The 14,876-nt window shown below is 46.2% G+C and overlaps 1 non-coding gene and 1 pseudogene across 1 annotated transcript; one reads left to right on the forward strand and one right to left on the reverse strand.

The window, feature by feature from the left end:
• Positions 1-981: 981 nt before the first annotated feature.
• Positions 982-1,088, reverse strand: LOC139187039 (U6 spliceosomal RNA). Its single transcript, XR_011570741.1, has one exon. It is a non-coding gene; the product is annotated as a U6 spliceosomal RNA (small nuclear RNA).
• Positions 1,089-11,436: 10,348 nt separating this feature from the next.
• Positions 11,437-14,582, forward strand: LOC139186929 (acyl-CoA 6-desaturase-like; annotated as a pseudogene).
• Positions 14,583-14,876: the final 294 nt, after the last annotated feature.

Below are 14,876 nucleotides of genomic sequence, written 5' to 3' on the forward strand. Positions count from 1 at the left end.
ATCATGTGCGACACTCTACTGTCCTACAGTATATTTTATAGATGATTTATCTAGCCTACAGATACATAATTTCAACTGTAATGTAAGAGATGGAAGAATAGTGATTTATAAAAAAAAGTAATATGCATTTCAGTATGTGAATGCGTTGGTACTTCTTCACGAGAGGACACATTGAAGAAGTTGGATGTGGTATCTAAAACATATGCATAGGATTTAGATGATTGTAAATAGGGTTTCACCTACATGAATGTGGGGCGAGAGCCTTGGATGTATATGATATCGTATAGGGTGTAGAAGGGTGCTTTGCCCCGTGGCACCAGCCTGCTCACTTCGGGACATTTTCCATCTCTGGTCTGCATCCACTGGATGGCTTTGGGGTCCTCTTACCATTGAGACAATAAAATAACCCCACAAATGTCCAAAATGTCCCTTGGAGGTGGTGACATTGGTTGAGAAGCACTGTTTTAAGATTTCTCATAAGCACAGATTGCTGCCCTCCATCAAAAAAATAAATTAAGCAGCAGCCCATATATTGTTTTTTTCCTCTTAGCATTCTGTGGTAATTTTGTCATCCCTCACCTGTTTGCTTTAGAATTCTCTATTGCATCTTATAGGTCTTGGGACCCATGAGACTTTTATATTTCCATAGATACATAATGTGTTGATTTGAGGTTTTGGAGAACAATATCAAATAGCACGACCTACCCAACTGACCACTTTGTGGGGTTGAATACAGAGATTAACATCCCCTTCAATTAGATCAGAAAGACAAGAGACGTTTCCTAGAACTCATATCGAGGCTCTAAATGTTCCACACATTTTTCCCCATCAAATTTTGCAGGTGTCTTTACATTATAAAAGTTTTTGCCACTGAGTGTGTTCCTGAATGAGGATTGAAATCTGGAACAGAAATGTGATTAGATAACAGGAGGTCTGATTTGGGAAGGCTGTCTTGTTACATTGTTTGTTTTTTTTTTTAATTTAAATAAGAAAGACTTCAGGAATGTGCATGCCATCCTTGTGCAGGGGCCATGCTAATCTTCTCTGTATCCTTCCAATTTTAGTATATGTGCTGCCGAAGCGAGCACTGTCTTGTCACAATGAAACAGGAAATCTTATAAACAAGTGCTTGGGTGACCAGCCGTCCAATAGTGAAGCACCAGACTGCTGCTAATCTGAGTGATCAAGGATGTTTTGACAAAAGAGGGCCTTGATAACCTGATTAACGAATCTGTTATAAACAATAACAATGCAATCTAAGGATTCTTAATGGCAATTCTGTTTGACCTGACTCGAGTTTAGATAGACATGCTAACAGGAACATGCTCTGTCAGTATTGGTTATCATTGGCATGGTCCTTGAACCCATTTTTTCTCTTTCTCCATCTTTGTCTCTCTTTTGCTTTTTCAGACCTCTCATCATTTCTTTCTTAGGTTTTTTCACGTTCCAGCTTTTCAAACTTGATGAGTCTGACGTCTTAGCTGAGCTGACCAAACGGTCTCATGACCTTTGTGCTCTATAATTATATTTACATGGCCTTCCCTGGTGGTCCAGTGGTTACGACTCTGTGCTTCCACTGCAGGGGGCTTCCACTGTGGGTTCAATCCCTGGGTCAGGAAGATCCCTTGGAGACAGAAATGACAACCCAACTCTAGTATCCTTGCCTGGGAAATCCCATGGACAGAAGAGCCTGGTGGGCTGCAGTCTATGGGGTCACAAAAGAGTTGGACATGACTTAGCAACCAAAAAACAAAAACAACAATAGGTCAGCAGCAGAGAAAGAGACTGGAAGTGCCTGCTAAGATGGGGTGCATTAATTTTGTGGTCTTTTAGCTTTGTGGGTTTTTTCTTTGTCCTTTCAGGATGTTTTATGCAGCCTTCCCTTGTTGAGAATCTCTTCCACAGGAGTGCTCCGGGTTTGTTGACCTGGGGCATTACTGCTTTGGCTGGTGGTAACATGACAAACTGGAGTGACAGGACAAAAATGAGTTGATTATTTCAGCTGTGTTTGCTGGGCATCTCATGCACAATAAAAGAGAGGCAGAATGTGTAGAAACGGGAACACATAGCTCCTCATTATCCCTTTGTTGTACCATCCATGCAGCAAATGTTTATAGAATCCCCTTTATGCTTCCTAGTGGGAGACCAAGAGGCAGAGTGGCTGGGTTCCCATGGCTACGACAGGAGGCAGGAGGTGGTGCGAAGAATTCGGGATGAGGCATTAGGTGGCCTGGCTGCTCCTTCAGTGCCCTGTCTTACCAGCTATCATGTCTGAACCTCGGGCTCCTCACTAAATACTTGATTTGTCTACAGTCCAGTATGACTGGAAAGTGAAAGTCAAGGGAAATAGGAAAATTTGAGTATTATAAAAAAAATTTTTTTTTTAAATTATGAGACACTGGGCAGCTTTTTTGAGACCTGGGAGTCTGGGGTATAAGGCTGACAGCCAACCGTGGTAGCTCCGTTCTGCACCACCCAGGGCTGCCAGCCTTTTGAATGAAGGTGGAGTGGACCAGGCAACAAGTCCTATTCTCTTCAGCCTCAAAATGTCAGCATTGAACTCATTATGTCTTAACCTTGGCTTGAGGCCAAGTCCTCTCTGGCCCTAATATCCCAGTCTTTTGAAGTTGATGGCATGGAAGGCAGCCATGTCCTCCCCCAGTTTGATCCTTGGCTGCACTGGCAGGACCAGGGTGGACATGATTCAAACGGCTTGTCATTGTCCCTATCATAGGCTCACAATTCTGTTTATCGTGTCTGCGGAGAATGGAGACTATCAAGAGTCAGTTTCCACTGAATAATTCAGAGGGTGTTTAACAAAGTCAAACTGCAAATAATACAATTGGAGAAAAAGAACTGGATTTAGGGTTAGACGATCTAGGGTCTAGTTTACTTCCCTCTTGTAAGGCTTTGGGAGAATTGCTTCACCTTTTTGCACTGCCATTTTCCAGTCTGCAAGAAGAGGCTAATACTGGCTGCCCCTATCCTGTTACAAAGCTATCTGAGAGTCAGATGGGTTATTTCACTGTCTTTTTTTTTTAAAGTCAATCTAAAAAGAAATTATACAAATGAACTTATTTACAAATCAGGAACAGACTCATACACTTAAGAGAAGGAATTATGGTTGCCAGGAGTGAGAATTGAGGGAAGGGATAGTTTGGGATGGACAGGTACACAGTGCTGTATTCAAAATGGATAACCAACAGGAGTCCACTGTACAGCACTTGGAATTCTGCTTGATGTTATATGGCAGGCTGGATGGGAGGGGAAGTTGCAGGGAGACAGATGCATGTGTATGCATGGCTGAGTCCCTTCGCTGTTCACTTGAAACTATCACAACATTGTTAATTGGCTATACCTCAGTATAAAATAAAAAGTTAAAAACTGAAATTCCAGCCACTAGAATTTATTGAGCATTTATTACAAACCTGACTTAATGTTAGGCATTTTACATATATCATCACATTTAATCTTAACAATCTTCGGAGCTAGGTGCTGTTATCTCTGTCTTGTAGGAGATGACACGCTTGCCTAAGATGACACATTGCTGGAATTCAAATCCAAGTTGGACTGACTCTTAACATTGCACCTACCAACTCAATAGTAGAAATGTATATTTTGACCCTCGCCAGTAAACTAGTGAGTTCTGTGCTTGCACAGACAAAGACAGAACAAATGAAAAACAACTCTCCAAATCCAATCTTTGTATCTTAATCCAAATAGGACTTCTGTGTTTGAGAGAGGAAAGGCCAGGCTAAACACATGTATCAGAGAGATTAAAACTGAAGGGCTCTTCAAACACACCTAAGTGGGCGTTTAAGCTGGGAGTATTAGTGGGAGATGCCAACTGATGTGTCTGCTGTGAGAGTCCATAGGGAGAGTGAATATCATGATGAGTGTCCACTGTGAATGCTGGGAGCCAAACACATGCCGTCAGCAGGTGGTTGGATCGGCAAATCCATCTTGAGTCTGGCTGCCGGCAAGCATTTCACATCATCCTTGCTGGCCAGAGCTGAAACTCACTAGATTTAAATGAAAACTGCTGACAGGAAGTGAAGTGATTTCGATTTTGTGGTGGAAGGTGTGAAGTGCAAAGTCAAGTGTAAACCTCTAAGCATTTTGTTTCGAGGGATCTAAGCATTTTGTTTCGAGGGATCTAGGAGAAGATTTAAGAAGCTGGGTGTTTTAGATTCATGGCCTTCTGCTTAGGGTCCTGTTTTAAAACTGGTCCCTGGGTTGCAGAAGACAGAGAAACAATACAGCCATTCACTATGACTTGTTATAAAACTTAGCTAGTGCTTTTTAAAAATAGTGTCAAACCAAATTAGCTCTGGGCACCTGCTGGAGCTTATGTGTTTTCAGATAGACTTGTTTGCTGTCAGCCAAAAAAAAAATCAACCCAACAAAACCCTCCACCCACATGGTTTGTTATAAAACCTGACACTCCTAATGCTTTTCTAAGCTACTTCTCTTGGATCAAATCATTCAAAAAAAGTCATACAGAAAAAAGTCATTTGACACCTTGAAAGAATGGGGCAAATTATTTGTTGTTAGATATGGTCTCGGGGTCAGGTGACAAAAGGTAGATGTTAAATGATGTGATGTATTAATCCCGTTGTAAAAGGTTTTCTAATTCTTTAGGTGAAAAATTTCAACACTGATATTATAATATGGCTGGAACTTGAGGATTTACAGTTTCATGCTTAAAGCATCTCTGTTATTGTACTATTTATCCAGGACCTGCATGGATAGCTGTCAAGTGATTTGAACATTTTGTTTATTTATCAGACAGAGAGATATAGATGCTGGCTAAATGAACAATGGCAACAATTATAGCAAAAAAAATGGCAAAAATCATTTCATGGAGGTTTTATATTAAAATGTCAATAGCTAAAGCTGTTAGTTGCTCATAGAGGATGCTGAAATCTGGACCAACGCTGACAAATGAAAAACTCATTTCTGAATTCTGAGTACTCTGGGAGTATCTTAGACTTTGCAGACCTCACCTAAATTTTCACCTCCACTGGCTCTCTGACTGCCGTTCAAAAATAATTCTACTTAGACAGACATTATACAGACATTTTATATGGTAGAAAGGCTTGGAGAAGCCTGTCTTACCATCATCAGGTACATGTCAATGAATAAAATACAACTGACTTACTAGTGATTCATCCTGCCTTCCTGAATAATTTTGAATAATTGCTTTCCTAAATACTGCAGGTTCTCAAAATCACGTTAGTATCTTAGAAGTCCTGATGGGGTACTTGTAATAATAATAACATGGATAATGATGCTGCTTCCACTTATTAAATACCTGGTGTTGAAATAGATACTTTCTATGCATTTTTTATATACATGATAACAACTGTGTGAAACAGTTATTCTTACCCCAATTTTATAAATGGGGAAACTGAGCATCTTAGCATTAAAAACATAGTTAAAATCAAGGGAATATTATTAATAGAATTTGAATCAAACAGCCTGACTTAAAACAGTGTCGTTTCCTTTATACAAGGAAGGGAAAAGGCAGAAGAGAATGTAAAAGAAGACATTCATTCCACGAAGTGACCCATAAAATAGCAAACTCACTACTCCCCTGCTTTGAAACCTGAGATACAAATATGATATAGAAACACATTCTTGCTTACTCTGAATGAGGAAACGCAGGTAAAAACTTGTAGAAATTTTCTAGGCACCCTTCTAAACAGGTGTGGTTTGAATTTACCCAGGATGGCAGAGTAGTAACAAAAGTGTCTTATTTGTTTGCCAATAGGACTGGTCAGATACAACCATAAAAATGTGTGAATTCTCTATTGACTAATCCACTTTGCCATAGAAATCTTAAACGCCTTTTTTATGAATGCTCACCAATCCTCCTTTCGTTGAACCTCAAACCCTATAGTTTTACTAAGGACCCGAGAGTCTCACAGATGCTTATACTAGAGCATTTGGTTTTGCTTAAATTATCATTGCAAAATCGGATTCAGTATTTCCTACAGCTATTTGAAATGAATCTAGATATACCAAATAAAGCAAAGTAACCTAAAAAAATTTATTGGCTTTGGACTTTTTTCTTTTTTCTTCTTTATGGAGAGAACTCAAGCTTTGTATAAATCTGTGTGTGTGTGCACCAGTGGCCAAATCAGAACATATGAGAAATTTGTTCAGCTTCATTTGCCACCACTTATTTATACAGCTGAGTCATGTGTTAAGTATTTGGAAGCATCTTTCATTGCTAAATTAGCCCTCAACTAATTGGCCTGGAGTTAAAAAAACAAAGATCCTATTATGATTTGTCTGGGGTTATGTAGCCTTGTCTAAAAATACCCTGTCTTGTTCTTATATTAAAACATTGTAAATATCATATAAAAACCAAATGGCAATGCTTTTATCTCATGATAAATGTAATCATGAGATATCCTTTAGCTGAAGTCTTTATTTCTGTCCCCAAGCTGTTATAAACATATTTTCTTACTGCCCCAAATTGCTTAGGTCATTTCTTTTTCTTACACAAGACCACCTGTGGGGAATTACCATCTCTTTGTGCATATTATCAAGAGGTACCTCACTGGCTGGACTAAGTCTGTAAAAGGTAGCCCTTCTCTGGGTCAGGCTGAGACAGCTGTGGGCTAAAAAATACAGTCACAACCTGAAAGGAGAGAGTCATTTTATTTGGTGGGAATGTGTAGGACTCCAAGCCTAGGAGACAGCATCTCAGTAGCTCTGAGAAAATTGCTCTGAGGAGGCAGGAGGAGAGGTCAGGCTCCCTTTGCAACAAAGGGAGCAGGCAGTCTGAACATCAGAGAATTTAGCACTGGAAGTATGGAAGATGCAAGCCTCTGGGCTCACTGAGCTCATTCCTTTCACGTGCACCTCAGCTCTCGGGGCCAACCCTGTTTCCTTGTCCACCCTTCTTGATTCCCCCAGCTCCTCAGCAATCACCTTGGCGGGTGGCAGCACCCCCTGAATTGTAGTTTTGGAAGCCCTCATTCACATTTGGAGGCTAGAAATCGCTGATGGCTGTAACATTTCTTGTTTATTAATACACAGGAGATATTTTCATCTCACATAGCTCTGTGCCAACTCTGTGTAGACTGGATTTCAGCCCCTTTCCTCAAGGAATTCATATCATAGTGGGTGAGAAAGAGGCTTGTGTCAGTGTCACAGTAGCAAACAGAAGGCATAGCCATTGAATAAACTGAAGAGGACCCAATAGTGGTAAAGAATCCACCTGCCAGTGCAGGAGACACAGGTTTAATCCCTGGGTCGGGAAGATCCCCTGGAGAAGGAAATGGCAACCTGCTCCAGTATTTTTGCCTAGAGAATCCCAAGGACAGAGGAGCCTGGTAGGCTACAGTCCATGGGGTTGCCAAAGAGTCAGACATGACTCAGTGACTGCTGCTGCTGCTGCTACTGCTGCTAAGTCGCTTTAGTCGTGTCCGACTCTGTGCGACCCGATAGACTGCAGCCCACCAGGCTCCCCTGTCCCTGGGATTCTCCAGGCAAAAACACTGGAGTGGGTTGCCATTTCCTTATCCAATGACTCAGTGACTAAATGACAGCAACAACAATAATGAGATCTTTACAGGCCATGGGTAGGGTGCCCGTAAGGGAGAGTGCAGGGCTTCAGAAGGGTCCATGGAAGGAAGCAGTTACTGGAATCTAGAGAAAAAGAGACAGTCAGGGTTCCTGGATGGAGCTGAAATCTTAGATGGGTGATACAGGTAGGGACTAAATGGGTAGAGAGAATAAACATCTCATCTCACTCTACTTCTGTTCTCTGATCTCCTGATATTCCTCAACCAGACATCAGGAGGCAAGGAAGTTCACTGATGTGGTTCTTGTGGTTCTTAGAGGTCAGCAGAGACCTCTGGAAGCAGAGAACAGGGTGGAGGAGAGGGGAGACTAGGTCTGGGCGGGGGGCATAGTCCATTTCTCTACCTCCCTGTGTATCCACTCTTGCCCTTCACTCAGGTAAGTGTTTGTGTCCCAACAGAGGAAACATTGTCCCATCAGTTAATCATTGATTCGTATGTCATCAATTTGGTTGTACTCTCAGCTGAAAATGTTAGCAATCACCAGCGTTCTTCCTGTAAAATCATGAGGATGTGGGGGAGAAAGGGAAAAATAATATAAAGTATTGCTGCTATGTTTTCTATTAATATTAATACTTCTGTAGATTGCCACAAGAGTTAACTGGTAGCCATTATTGCTTTTGTTTAGGAGCCAATCCTGAACAAAAAGCCAATGCTTCCTCTGTTAACGTCTCACCCAGATAGTGTGCTTTTCCTAGTGAGGTGGTCCAAACCTTCATTCCCATGGGATTTGCATCCTTGGATGTCTGTCTTAATTGAGTTGCTGCAATTTTTCATTGATCAAGGCTATTGGTCAGTTTTCCATTGACCAGAGTTCTAGGAGGTGCTCTAGTCTTTCACATAGAGTCCTTCATACCTCTGTTATATAGCAGCAATCCAATTTCCTCCTGGTAATTGGGATCAATTTCCCTGGCCAGTAGAGAAACCTTTTTCCTCTGTCAACTCAGCAGCATGAGAATTTCAGAAAGGTCAGAGGTCAGACTCAGGATTCATCAGAACAGTGACTGTGTTTCCCCTGGCCACTAAGATGTCTAAATCCACTGAGCTCAAAGTCACGTTGATAGGAAACAAAATTTCTTTGAGTTGCAAGGAAGATGAAAAAATTCACTAGATAACAGTGAGAGGGAGTACGTTTACCTTCTCCCTTTGGTTCCTGGACCCATGAACTCTGGCTCTGGAGGACATAGAACCATGTTGTAGAAACTGATTTAAGGCATATATTGTATTCTATAGGGTGGCATCCCAACCTCATAGTATTTCCCAGTGGTCTCTTAGTGCAGTAGATAATATTTAAACAGGCCATTTTATTGTTTTATCAAGCCAGTTACCTTTGGAGGGAAAGACCAATCAACTATATATACACACGACCCTTACTATTCTTTTTTTGCCTTAAAATATTTCCTCTGGATGGAGCATGTGAGTGGGACACCACTGGCAATAGTTAGAGCATTCTGTAAGTCCACATGGAGGGGCTGGAAAAAGCACTTTAGGCAGAGAAGACAAACGTATATCCAGAATATGAGTCTAAGGTGTGGGGACAAATTTCACCCCTTCCATCATGGAGGAAGGCCAGTGTAAGTCCAGGTGACTGGCTGGACCTCTGGGAAAGTCATTTTATATGTTTAATTTTCGGGGGGGAGATCATTTTACATCAGGAGTTTGGTGTTGGCTTCTACTGTTGGGACGCTGGACACTCAGCAGATATGGTAGCTGGATGAGCTTTGATAAGCTGATGCCTAGTCTTTATCCCTCTTACTGTGGCCACTATTTTTTTTTTTAAGACTTTTTTGATGTGGATCATTTTTAAAGTCTTTATTGAGTTTGTTACAATATTACTTCTATTTTTTGCTTTGATTTTTTGGCCAAAAGGCATGTAGGATCTTAGCTCCCTGACCAGGGATCCAACCCACACCCCTTCCACTGGAAGGCAAAGTCTTAACCACTGGACCACCAGGGAGGTCCCCCATAACCACTCTTTGCATGGACCCACTGAGCAAACACTGAAGAGGCTAAGGAAAAAGGCTACTGTCAGAAATTAAATAGGTCATTTTGTCTACCTGATTGAGAGCCTCCTTCAAAGTGATCCTTGTGGTGAATGTCTTCATACCTCATGTGCATTCTGAGTCCACTCACATATCTCTCCCCCGCTCACCTTCACCATCCATTTCCCAATTTTGATTGCAAGTCTGTGACTAGCCAGCCAGCACTATTAGGTCTTGCCCATGAGTCAGTGTCGATCTAGATCTCAGTGGCTTTTCCTTTTTCACAAAGCAAACAACCCAAAGCTTTTCTTGTGGGGAGGGTTTACACTAGCCACTGTTTTGCAGGGGTGACCTGAAAGGCATATGGTGGAGATTTATTTTTTAGCAGGACTAGGCATTTTTCTCCTCTCTTAACTGATCACAAGAAACTCCCAGTGACCCCTTGGGATTGGGGGGAGAGATGTCCTTTCTAGACATGCTGAGTCTGATCTGTATTGTAGAATTTCTAGTTGGTTTATTTGTGTACCGGGTTTTATTTGCAGCTCCTGAGTTCTTCATTTGCGGCATGTGAACTCTTAGTTGCAGCATGTGGGATCTAGTTCCCTGGGACCAAACCCAGGCCCCCTGCATTGGGAGCTTGGAGTCTTAGCCACTGGACCACCAGGGAAGTCCCTACAATTCTACAATTTCTAATTTATGATGGAATGCTGCTGTATATAGTCAACTTTGTAATTTGGTGGATCAGATAAACAACTAATTCATGATAGCTCAAAATTGCAATATCACTTGATGCTACGTGGTCTAGGCTTTCACCCTCTACCAGGGCTTGGGAATAAGCCAAGAGCTGCCTTTCAAATGAAGAGTCTTTATTGATAAAAGAGGGCATGGTTTGTTGAAGGCACATTTTTGTGGTACCAACTGAAAGTATCTCCTCCAAATTCTCTTACGGGAGAGGTGCTGAGTCAGATTTTGAAGAATGACTTAATACTTATTGGTTGAGTAGACAAGCTATTGAACAGCATGTACATAGATAAGAAAAAGTGACATAACAGAGTACTAATGTAGGGGACTTCCCTGGTGGTCCAGTGGTTAAGAATCTGTCTTCCAATGCAGGGGATGCAGGTCTGATCCCTGGCCTGGGAACTACGATCTCACATGCCTCAGGGCAACTAAGCCTGCATGCCACAACTAGATAACTCTTGTACTGCAGTGAAGATCCTGTGTGCCAAACTAAGACCCAACACAGCCACAGTAAATATTTTAAAAAACAGATGATGTGATACCTATCTAAGAGTTATAAAAAAAAGAATACTGCCCCACCGCAAAACACACGGAGCCGCGCGGCCCTCTTTGTGCGGGCATCAGGTGCACATCCAGGAGAGCGGGTCGCCGGCGTGACCGCCGCCCCCTCTTGCCCGCCTGGCTCCCTTGGGATCTCCTCGGGCGCCCCCGGCTGGAGTCGGGGGAGGAAGGAATTCGGACACGTAACTGGCCTCCCGGTCCCTCTGGACTCCGCGTGACCAGGGACCCGGGAACCGCTGCCCCAGCCCGCTGGCCTTCCAAAGATCCTCCTGGGCCAAAGGCAGGAGGGGCAACGCGCCCAGATTGGTGCAGTCGCTCCGCTGATCACTGTGGAAACCCAGGCGGAGGGGAACGCGGGAGGATGCGGAGCCCTGGGCTAGTCGGGGGAGCCGGAGGGGCGGGCAGAGGAGGCTTTGAGGCCCTGAGCTACCCGGGAGTTTTCTCTGGAGGCAAAAGTCCACTGCAAGCTGTGGGCGGGGAGGGAGGGGGTGGAGGTGGGGCGCGGACAGAGGGGACCGCTTGGGGGCACTTGGAAGCGGAGAAGAAAGGCAGGGATGGATACTCCAGAGCCGAGGCAAGGAGGTTGGGGGAGGGGATGTCGTGGAAGGAGGAGGAGGAGAAGACAAAAGCCTAAAGTGGACTGCACTCACCGCACCCCGTCAGCAGGCAGCATGGGGAAGTGGGGTAACCAGGGCGAGGGGGCCACCAAGCTTGAGGCGCCGATGCCTACCTTCCGCTGGGAGGAAGCACAACCTGCACACCCGACAGGTGGCTGGTCATCGATCGCAAGGTCTACAACATCACCAAATGGTCCAGCCGGCACCCGGGGGGCCAGCGGGTCATCGGGCACTACGCCGGGGGAAGATGCCACAGACGCCTTCCTGGCCTTCCACCGCAACCTCGGTTTTGTGCGCAAGTTCATGAAGCCCCTATTGATTGGCGAGCTGGCCCCTGAGGAGCCCAGCCGGGACCACGGCAAGAATTCCCAGATCATCGAGGACTTCCAGGCCCTAAGGAAGACCGTTGAGGACATGAACCTGTTCAAGAGTAACCAGCTCTTCTTCCTTCTCCACCTGGCCCACATTATCGCCATGGAGAGCATCGCCTGGTTCACTATCTTCTACTTTGGCAATGGCTGGATTCCAACCGTCATTACGGCCGTCGTCCTTGCTACCTCTCAGGTCCAGGCTGGATGGCTGCAACACGATTATGGCCACCTCTCTGTTTACAAGAAGTCCATGTGGAACCATATCGTACAGAAGTTCATCATCAGTCACTTAAAGGGTGGTTCTGCCAACTGGTGGAACCATTGCCACTTCCAGCACCACGCCAAACCCAACGTCTTCAACAAGGATCTGGATGTGAACATGCTGCATGTGTGTGTCCTGGGCGAGTGGCAGCCCACTGAGTACGGCATGAAGAAGCTGAAATACCTACCTTACAACCACCAGCATGAGTACTTCTTCCTGATTGGGCCTCCGCTGCTCATCCCTTTGTACTTCCAGTACCATATGATCATGACCGTGATCGTTCGCAAGGACTGGGTAGACTTGGCCTGGGTCATCAGCTACTATACCCGTTTCTTCATCAGCTACATCCCTTTCTGTGGTGTCCTGGGAGCCATCCTTTTCCTCAACCTCATCAGGTTCCTGGAGAGCCACGGGTTTGTGTGGATCACACAGATGAATCACATCGTCATGGAGATTGACCGAGAGCCCTACCCCGACTGGTTCAGCAGCCAGCTGGCAGCCACCTGCAACGTGGAGCAGTCCTTCTTCAACGACTGGTTCAGTGGGCACCTCAACTTCCAGATCGAGCACCATCTTTTCCCCACCATGCCCCGGCACAATCTGCCCAAGGTCGCCCCCCTGGTGAGGTCCCTGTGCGCCAAGCACGGCACTGAGTACCTGGAGAAGCTGCTGCTCTGGGCCCTGCAAGATATCATCGGGTCCTTGAGGAAGTCTGGGCAGCTGTGGCTGGATGCCTACCTCCACAAATGAAGCTGCGGCCCTCGGGGAGCTCACGGGGACAGTGGGGGAGGAGCAGGTGGGAGTGGCGGCGAAGGGGAGGGTGGGGTTTTGTTCAAAGAGGCGTCAGGAGGCTGTGGCGCGTGGCTCACAGACTTCAGGCTTGGTCTTTCCTCTCTCGCTGTCTGGTTTCAAGGCTTTCACACTTCCCTCTGACACCCTCCCTCCTGGGCCCCGGCCAGTCAGCCCCACCTCCACCCTCTGTCCTTAAGCATCTGCCAGACCAGATGTGCACAGGTGCAGCCTATGAGCCCCCTGCAGCCTGGCCTCCAGGCCACACACCACCCTCTTTTTCTCCCTCACCTGCTCTTGAGGTCCGCAGGGCTAGGTCCCACCTGGCAGGTGGGACAGCTCCGTGAGCCTGCAGGTCAGCCCCACCCCCTCAGATGGCCGCCCACCCTCTGCCCTTCTGTGAGTTGATGTGCTTGATTACCCGGGTCTCCTTCCCACCACCGGCTCAGTACTGGGGGCACCCCTCCAGGCCCCACATTCTCTTCAGATGTCCAGGGCCCTGGCCCTGATGCCAGGCTCCCTTTGGCTATGTTGCAGCCAGCTCAGGCCTCTGAGCCCAGGGAAACGTCCTGGCCCCACCAGAGCCCTCTGACCCAGGGCTCCAGCAGTTCCATCCCGCCACTTCCCAAGTCCAGAGCCTGTGACCTTGGATCCACAGGGGTGGGGCCACAGATGAGCTCAGCGGAAGCAATGGCCAGGCCTGTAGGTTCAGATGTTTGTTCTGGTTGGGAGATCCAAGATTCTGGAGGATTTGGACTCTCCCCTAGAGTGCTCCATTACTGCCAGGCAGTGCCAGCCAGTCCCTGGCCACTTGGCTGGTGCGGACTTAGGCCCTACAGGCAGCAAGTGGGCACTGGAGCCCAGAAGCCCGTCACAGCCCCTCCCTATGTTGGGGCTGCCCGTGGGGACATGCTCTTTCCTGGTCTATCACGCTCTTGTTTCTTTTACTCGTTTTTTAACCTTTTGCTACAGGATGCGTTCTGCTGGCGGTGGCAGTGGGACTGGGCCTTGGGAGGATCTGCCTGTTCCCACCCCCACCCCCTCTGCAGCCTCCCCAGGCCCCACAGTGGGCTGAGCTGGGCTCAGTCACTGAGACCTCTGTGGCCTGACTATCAGCAGACAGAAGGAAGGAGTTCCAGAGGAGGGTGACCCCGAGAAGCCGGAGACTTGGTGGTGGTGGGGGTACCCAATAGGACAAGGAGGGGTTGGGGCTGAAGGCCAGACAGCTGAGGGGACAGGAAAGTGAGAGGGTGGGGAACCTGGGAGCCACTGGGAGGATCCAGAGCTGCTGCATCTGGAAATTAACCCATTAACCCGTAGATAACTCCAGGGGAGGGCAGGGCAGGAGGGACCAGCTCTGGCTGGTGACGGACCGACAGAGGGTTGCCATGGCAACGAGGGATCCAACCACCTGAAGCCCTCCCACTGAGAACACACTGGCCCAAAGAGCCACTGTCCCTCCCCTGAGACAGAATGGATCCATAGGGAACTGAACTTAATTTTTATCATGTTGCTTTCCCACCTCTACACTTTTGGAAATAAATGAAGTGATTTTATTCTCAAAAAAAAAAAAGAAGAATACTAATGTCATTGATATTCCTGGATTATGGGGTGAAGGCTATGTGCTCAGTGTCCGGGTCATGGGGGCCCACTGAACCCTGGTGGAGGAAGGTACTGAATTCTTTTAAGCAGATCAGATCAGATCAGTCGCTTAGTCGTCTGACTCTTTGCGACCCCATGAATCACAGCACGCCAGGCCTTCCTGTCCATCACCAACTCCCGGAGTTCACCCAGACTCACATCCATCGAGTCAGTGATGCCATCCAGCCATCTCATCCTCTGTCGTCCCCTTCTCCTCTTGCCCCCAATCCCTCCCAGCATCAGAGTCTTTTCCAATGAGTCAACTCTTCGCATGAGGTGGCCAAAGTACTGGAGTTTCAGCTTTAGCATCATTCCTT

This window comes from Bos indicus, chromosome 14 (genome assembly GCF_029378745.1).
Source record: "Bos indicus isolate NIAB-ARS_2022 breed Sahiwal x Tharparkar chromosome 14, NIAB-ARS_B.indTharparkar_mat_pri_1.0, whole genome shotgun sequence".
NCBI lineage: Eukaryota > Metazoa > Chordata > Mammalia > Artiodactyla > Bovidae > Bos > Bos indicus.